Here is a 9,036-nt window from a genome sequence, read left to right on the forward strand (position 1 = left end):
TCTCCCCAAATCACGCTCCTGACGAAGGTGTGGGAACACACGGAAACGTGTTGAGCGAATTCACAAACTTTCAGAGTCAATTGACTAGAACACGAGGCTGAACCAGTTTCTATCATGGCGCTGAGGGCCTGATTCAGAGCCGGACGCTATTTGCTCTCGCTCATTCAGAAAAAGGGGCTGGCTATTTAAATTGAGCGCTCGCTCTTTGCGGTCTGTTGACGCCTCTGAGCGAGCGAACGAAACATGCGCTCGCTATTTTGTAAAGATGCCCCTTGGCCGCTCGCATCATACAACATCTCCGCTATTTATTAGATTAATCGAGTACATTGAAAAGCGTATGAACTGCTCGCTATTCTTGTTGTAGCATTTTCCTACCGCAATCATGCGAGCAGTTCAGGCTAAAAGACAACCAAGTGACGTGGTCGATGACGCTGCTTTGTTAATTATGCACACCCATTAAATGCCCGTTTTGACCGTTTGGCACACCTGCGTTCGGATCTCCACTCCCCGTTTTCAAGCACCTTCCCCTGTTACCACCCACAAACGCCTCATTCTGTCACTCAAATTACCAGGCATTCGCTATTTTGCGAGCACACGATTTCCGGCCGCATGGACTGGTTGGCACATGCGCATTACAACCCATACGCATGCGCAGATGTGCGAACATCGCTCGGAGCGAACGAGCGGCCGCTTACGAGCGGCTCTGAATCAGGCCCTGAGAACGGATCGGCTCCCCTCGCACACGCTGTGTATGTTGCTGAGTTGCAGGACTCCAGTTGAGCCGGCCAAAGCATTCACACTTCTGAAACCTGACCGGCTGCCTATTCCTATACTACACCATCAGAGGTCCCACGGTAAGATCACGGCGATCTGGGACGCGACACCCGGGCAGACTGTTTAACCAGCGTACCCACAAAAGAACAACTAATACACAGTTCCTATTTACAAATGGAATTGTGTGCAGCCTTTTTGCCTGGAATCCAACTGAAAGGAGGGACACTCCGCTGATGCCGCACTGTTTCTACGAAGTGGGTGAGCGCCCCCTTTTTTTGTATACATAAAAAATATATTTTTTCATTATGTTGGCATAAACAAAAATCCTATCAGCCATCGCATATCAATGAGTTATATAACCATTGACTAAATATCTTGGATTTCAATCCAATTGATTTTCACATATCCAGTGACATTGTCTGACTATGTTGAATTGCGAATAATATATGTACAAATGCACAAACAATACAGTTGCACTGGTTTCAACTAACTAAACTGGATCATTGATAAGCCTTTAATGCATCTTTACATGTACAAGCTTTTCTAACAAAAAAAAGCATATGATTATATTCTAAAGTCTTATCTGCATTTCTTCTTTTTATATCTTAATTTTACAAGTTTTATTTTTTGTATTTATTATTTTATTTTTCATATTTATATAAAAATGTTCTTTTTCAAATTTATTGTGATTGTTCTGATGTGTATTGCACATATATATTTATAAATACACATCATGCTTATTTGAAATAAATGAACTTTTATTTAAACTCTATAAGAATTGACAGTGGTGTTGTATTAGCGCAGCCAAATTTTTATTTTATTTTTTTATGCACTCAGGTGGTTGCTGTGTGCGTACAGAGATTCAGCCGTGTGAATGTATCGCCTTTATAAACCACTTATTTCATTAGTTTGATCAATGACTTCTGAGCAATCGTTATTTTCCCGTCATAAGCAGGATACACGCTGGGCCTCTTGAAAATCACAACTTGTTAATTTGGGTTTTTGGAGGTTTGTTACAACTTAAATCGCCCAGAAGAGAAAGTTCCAGACAGAAATTTGTTGTTATGTTGCCAACGTAGAATCTTCTGTACAAATTTGTAACTGGTCCCTCTGCTTGTTTTCCCTGTGCTGTGCAGGCTCCGGTCCCTCCGCTTGTTTTCCCTGTGCTGTGCAGGCTCCGGTCCCTCCACTTGTTTTCCTTGTGCTGTGCAGGCTCCGGTCCCTCCGCTTGTTTTCCTTGTGCTGTGCAGGCTCCGGTCCCTCTGCTTGTTTTCCTTGTGCTGTGCAGGCTCCGGTCCCTCTGCTTGTTTTCCTTGTGCTGTGCAGGCTCCGGTCCCTCTGCTTGTTTTCCTTGTGCTGTGCAGGCTCCGGTCCCTCTGCTTGTTTTCCTTGTGCTGTGCAGGCTCTGGTCCCTCTGCTTTTTTTCCTTGTGCTGTGCAGGCTCTGGTCCCTCTGCTTGTTTTCCTTGTGCTGTGCAGGCTCTGGTCCCTCTGCTTGTTTCCCTTGTGCTGTGCAGGCTCCGGTCCCTCCGCGTGTTTTCCCTGTGCTGTGCAGGCTCCGGTCCCTCCGCTTGTTTTCCTTGTGCTGTGCAGGCTCCGGTCCCTCCGCTTGTTTTCCTTGTGCTGTGCAGGCTCCGGTCCTTCCGCTTGTTTTCCTTGTGCTGTGCAGGCTCCGGTCCCTCCGCTTGTTTTCCTTGTGCTGTGCAGGCTCTGGTCCCTCTGCTTGTTTCCCTTGTGCTGTGCAGGCTCTGGGTGCCACTGCCAAATGAGGTATTTACTAAAAGTGATTAGTTAGACTATGACCAGCTGACCACCAGCTGCCCCCTGTTTGTTACAGTATAACTACTGACCTATTCCTCTAATGACCATACCGCCCATTGCACATGCTGTCATACAGTATCAGCTTCCCCCTGAGAAGTCTATCACTTCTTGGTAAAAATAAATATAAGATGCAAGATGGATACATAATAAGTACATTATTAGCGATTATTAGTACATAGACACCTTAACCTGTTTAATATAGCTTGTGTAAGCTGTTTTCCTAGGTGCTTTGCAACAGGTGTGCTTGGTGACTGCCTCACCTTTAAAAGCAAAGTTGCTGTGAGCTTTGGGCCTGATTTAGCACAGATGGCACTGCTGCGTTCGCACGCCCCGGGCTAGCTGCAAAAGTATGCTAATGAATGTAATCGCACGTCAACCGCAGCACAATACCAAGACGCCCATCACTGTATAAAGCCGCCCACTTCCCATGACATGCATCCGCAAAAACATTGGTAACATCGGAACCATTTGCACAGTTGTGGTTGACCTGACCCTACCTCACAAATTGTTAAACTTCATGTCGCCATCTAGATCTCTGCCAGCGTATACAATCGCAAGTGCTTGATTATGCACGCCCCTGTAGCGGCGTTAAAACGCACAGGCACGCCTGCGTTCTGCCGACCCTCCCCCCCCTTCTTTACCCCTAAATGGTCAGTTCATATCAATCTCTATGCTGCTGGACTGCGTGCTCATTGCGATAGGATCGCGCATGCGCACTGCGATGCTTACGTATGCGCAGAGCACAAACATCGACGGGCTGGGTGCCAACGCAGCCGTGCAATTCAAGCTGAATAAGGCCCTTTAAACCAGATAGCATACCTTAAGTTTAACACTGATGTGATAGCTATTTCCATGTTATAATTCTGAGCAATAGAGTAGGGACTTGCAGTAATGTGGGGTCCCTTGACGGGGGGCTACAAGCATAAATGCTTTGTTCAATTCATGAACCAAAACCCCACTATTTATTATTATTGTTTGTTATTATAGTGAGAGCAGAGCCCCTGTGATATATATACTGTTACAGGCGTCACTCACAGTATATATTACATATACAGCCATGGCCAAAAGTTTTGAGAATGACACAAGTATTGGTTTTCACAACGTCTGTTGCTTCAGTGTTTTTATGATGGCAATTTGCATATATTCCAGAATGTCCTGAAGAGTGATCAGATGAATTGCAATTAATTGCAAAGTCCCTCTTTGCCATGACAATGTACTTAGGGCCCGATTCAGACCCACTCGCTAGGAAGCGTTCGCATGCAGACTTCCGTTGTTTCAATTGTGTGCATGCGTATGCATCACAGTGCGCGAACCAGTCCGAGCGATCGGGAAGCGTTAGCTCGCTGCGCATAGACAGCCCAGCTGATTGAGTGACAGGAGAAGGCATTTGTGGGTGATGACGGGTTGGTCGATGAAAACATGAGTGATCGGGAAGCGTTAGCTCGCTGCGCTTAGACAGCGAGCTAACGCTGGTGGTGCGAACGCAGACGTGCCTGAGCATCTTAATGCCATTTCAGAGGCGTGCATAATTAAGACGCAGCGTCATGGTACACGTCACTTGGCTGATTTTTACACTGAAGCACTCGCAGTGCTTGCGGTAGGTTAAGGTCAATCACAAGTGCTGCGTATGCATCCGATGGTACTTGATGTTACCGATGGTTGCATACACTTCCTGGAGATGACATGCGCACGTGGGCGTCTTAAGACAGGCTGGTGGGCGTCTGCATACACAGCGCGATCGCACACCAAGACATAGTGGGCGTGCTAATGCCTTACTGTGCGATCGCGGATTTGCATACTTTCGCTGCGTGCGAACGCATCTAGCGAGCGGGTCTGAATCGAGCCCTTAGTGCTAAAAATAACATTTCCACTGCATTTCAGCCCTGCCACAAAAGGACCAGCTGACATCATGTCAGTGATTCTCTCGTTAACACAGGTGAGAGTGTTGACGAGGACAAGGCTGGAGATCACTCTGTCATGCTGATTGAGTTACAATAACAGACTGAAAGCTTTAAAAAGAGGGTGAAGCTTGAAATCATTGTTCTTCCTCTGTTAACCATGGTTACCTGCAAGGAAATACGTGCAGTCATCATTGCTTTGCACAAAAAGGGCTTCACATGCAAGGATATTGCTGCTAGTAAGATTGCACCTAAATCAACCATTTATCGGATCATCAAGAACTTCAAGGAGAGAGGTTCAATAGTTGTGAAGCACCAGGATCGTCTCCTAAAGTTGATTAAGCTGCGGGATCGGGGCAACACCAGTGCAGAGCTTGCTCAGAAATGGCAGCAGGCAGGTGTGAGTACATCTTCAGGCACAGTGAGGCGAAGACTATTCGAGGATGGCCTGGTGTCAAGAAGGGCAACAAAGAAGCCACTTCTCTCCAGGAAAAACATCAGAGACAGACTGATATTCTGCAAAAGGTACAGGGATTGGACTGCTGAGGACTGGGGTAAAGTTACTATGAATACCTAATGATCTATACACCCTAAATGTCGCTATTTAGCGTTATAAGTCGCACAAGAAATAATTGCTTTCCAGACTTGGATTGTGGTTCCAAAGCACAAAAAGATATTATTCACCAAAAAACAGATAGTTACACGCTGTGATCTAAATACAATTAGCGCAAACAAATTATACAATCACAAGGTACAGTCAAATACATACGCATGCGCTCTGAATCCAGATTCCCAGCATCAACTATGAAACCTCCGTCAACAGCAAAGAAAGATGACTAACTAACAGATCCAGGGTGCTTGCATATATACCCTTGCAGAGATAGGCAATACAATAGAACAAGTTGGCATAATCCCGTTGGTTCTTCTGTTACGATACAGTTCATAGGTCAGTTTGTATTGTTATAGTTCAGCCTCCAACAGTTCTTTTTGTCCGTTTTCCCACCGAAGAACAAGTCTAAACTGGCTACATTACAGAGTACATTTCAATGCCTAACTCTCTATGATCCATAATTTGCAGACGCATGTTGCGATTTCCTCGCCGATGGAACCGGAAATCTGCAAATAAACAGTGGTTTAGAATAGCACCAAACACGGTCTGCTTATCATGTACTAAACCTGAGATCTTAAATACAGTCGCTTTATTACATAATTAATAATGAATAAAACCTTGGATATTAACCTTAATGCTAGGGAACCTTCCTATGTAAGTATGCAATGTGTAAGTGTAAGGATATTAAGAAAAGACGCTAGTTAGCGTTGTGCATCTACGTGTTTGTGGAGTACACCGTGGTACGTGTTTTGCAGGATTGTTCATATTATATGTTTTAGTAAATGTATGTATTTATATAATGAGGACTTTTAACAGTGTTCTATTGCGTGGGAAATGCACGACGCTAAATAATAACATCGCCGTATGTACTGATATTGTGTGAGATTTGCTAAAATGGCATTGAGCGGCCATTCGCAAAATGACGTCTTGTTGCCATTCGCAAAATGTCGTCGTGCAGATTTTAATTTTAACAGATTCTGTCTCAGCCAATTATCTGGCTTCGACATTAATTTCTCTGATGAATCCCCTTTCAGATTGTTTGGGGCATCTGGAAAAACGCTTGTCCGGAGAAGGAAAGGTGAGCGCTACCATCAGTCTTGTGTCATGCCATCAGTAAAGCATCCTGAGACCATTCATGTGTGGGGTTGCTTCTCAGCCAAGGGAGTGGGCTCACAGCCATGAATAAAGAATGGTACCAAAACATCCTCCAAGAGCAACTTCTCCCAACTATCCAAGAACAGTTTGGTGATGAACAATGCCTTTTCCAGCATGATGGAGCACCTTGCCATAAGGCAAAAGTGATAACTAAGTGGTTCGGGGAACAAAACATTGAAATTTTGGGTCCATGGCCAGGAATCTCCCCAGACCATAATCCCATTGAGAACTTGTGGTCAATCCTCAAGAGGTGGGTGGACAAACAAAAGCCCACAAATGCTGACAAGCTCCAAGCATTGATTAGGCAAGAATGGGCGGCCATCAGTCAGTATGTGGCCCAGAAGTTGATATGACAGCATGCCAGGGCGAATTGCAGAGGTCTTGAAACAGAAGGGTCAACACTGCAAATATTGACTCTTTGCATAAACTTAATGTAATTGTCAATAAAAGCCTTTGACACTTATGAAATGTTGTAATTTTACCTCAGTATACCATAGTAACATCTGACCAAAAGGTCTAAAAACACTGAAGCAGCAAACTTTGTGAAAACCAATACTTGTGTCATTCTCAAACTTTTGGCCATGGCTGTGTGTATGTATGTATGTATGTATGTATATGTGTGTGTGTGTGTATATATATATATATATACCATCATGCCATTCTTAGTGTGTAGTGCTAACCACTCTGCCACTAAGCGGCCCATTTGTCATTATATATTCGTGCTTTTCGGGGGTTATGCACAAATGTTACGTTTCTGCCGGATGTATGCAGGAAGGGCCGCAGCATGTATCCTCGATAACTGCTGCATTCTCTCCATTCCCGCTGACAGCCGCATCCCCCATAGTGTCTACGGGGGATGCGATGGTGCCAGATTTACCAACATCTGGAATGCGATGCATTCTGGATGTTGGCCCCCATTTCCGTACACCTACTGAGCATGTCTAGCAGATGGCGTTGGCCTCTGTAGCCTATGGGCTACACTCATACTTGCCTACCCTCCCGATTCGGCCGGGAGCCTCCCGAAAATCGGGTGCCGCTCCCGGCCCCACAAGCCTCCCGGCGGCCGATGCCCTCCCCCAATTACCTGTGAAACCCCCGCAGCGGGGGGGGGGGAAATCTCGGCATTGTGAAGAGGGGACGGGAGGTCGAGCTTCCACGGCGGGGGTGGGCATGTCGCGGCAAAAGGGGGCGTGATGCGGCAATGACTCATCATTGAGGACGGAACGTGATCACGCCATCGTGTCCCGTCCCCTCTTCACAATACCAAGATTTTCGGCATTGTGAAGCAGGGGGCGGGGCCACGAGGACGCGATTCAGTGTAAATCGTGTCACCGCCCAGGGCCGGGAGGCTTGCCTGCCTTTCTGGGGGGCCAGGAGCGGCACCCAATTTTCGGGAGGTTCCCGGCTGAATCGGAAGGGTAGGCAAGTGTGAGGGGGGGGTCGGCGGAACGCAGGCGTGCCTGTGTGTTTAAATGCCGTTACAGGGGCATGCATAATTAAGCCCCTGCGATTGTATACAATGGCAGAGGTCTAGATGGCGACGGGAAGTTTAGCAGTTTGTGAGGTAGGGTCAGGTCAACCACAACTGTGCGAATGGTTCCGATGTTACTTCATGTTTTTGCTGACTTGCGGATGCATGTCATGGGCAGTGGGCGGCTTTATACAGTGATGGGCATCTTGGTATAGTGCTGCGGTTGCCGTGGGATTGCATTCATTAGCATATTTTCGCAGCTAGCAGGTGGATGCGAACGCAGCCATGCTATTCAAGCTGAATAAGGCCCATATTTCAGTATGCAGTGAAACAAATCAGCATTAATGTTCACTATTTAATATAGATAATTTAATATGGTTGTGGCAGAATAAATGCATTACAATACAGGTATGCTGGCTGAGTGTCATGACAATTAAAAGGCTGGGAAGCCCTGGGGCAGTAGTGCCTGATATGTGACCCTTGACTCCTCACTGTAGCTCTCCCTATCCCACCCCATCAGCGATTCTGCACCAGTTTGGCCACAAGACATCCAGTTGTGAAGTGCTCTATTTTGATTGGTTGAGACAGCAGCGGTAAATCATCATAGGCCCTGTGTTGTTTGTTGTACAATAGGACCTAGGAGGAACAATACAGTAGTTGTCAACCATGGGATATTGTACATTTTTGCTCCATGCAGACCTAGCAGGCATATTTACACTTACGCATTTCACTGAGCTCATTGTCAGGGATGCACATGGTCAGCAGCAATACTCAGGCTGCGGCCTGTAAACAATTTTCAGCTGTTATTAGGGGCCTAATGTGTCCAAGTGTAAGAGTCTCTCGGGGGTGCTGCTGTGTGCGCCTGCTGCCGTGCAGGAATGGCATGGCACTTCCCTTTTGCACCCCGTGGCTCTCAACTTCAGGCCCGGCGATGACACTCTCACCGAGGATCCTGGAATTCCGGTCCGACACGTCTGTTGGCGGTCTTCCCTGCAGGAGAAAATCGGACACACTGAGCCTCTGGAAGGAACCCGGATGTCACGAGACTGCCTGACCTTCACTGGGATCAGTGGATGGTCATCATTGGCACTTGTGGCCTCAGACTGGTTACTCCCCCACGTGCCAGGCACAGGGATGCAACCCGAATGAAAAACACCCGAAAGGGGAACAGGAAGGGGGGTATACACACAACACTAATGCAACACAACAAACACAGATTGCGCTCACCGAGTATACTCTCTTCCCCTTGATGGGTGGGTGGTCCTTGATCGCAGCTTCTGCAAAGGAGCACAGCGGCCTAGCGCTGAA

This window comes from Taudactylus pleione, unplaced genomic scaffold (genome assembly GCF_031769625.1).
Source record: "Taudactylus pleione unplaced genomic scaffold, aTauple2 ptg000662l, whole genome shotgun sequence".
Classification (NCBI taxonomy): Eukaryota; Metazoa; Chordata; class Amphibia; order Anura; family Myobatrachidae; genus Taudactylus; species Taudactylus pleione.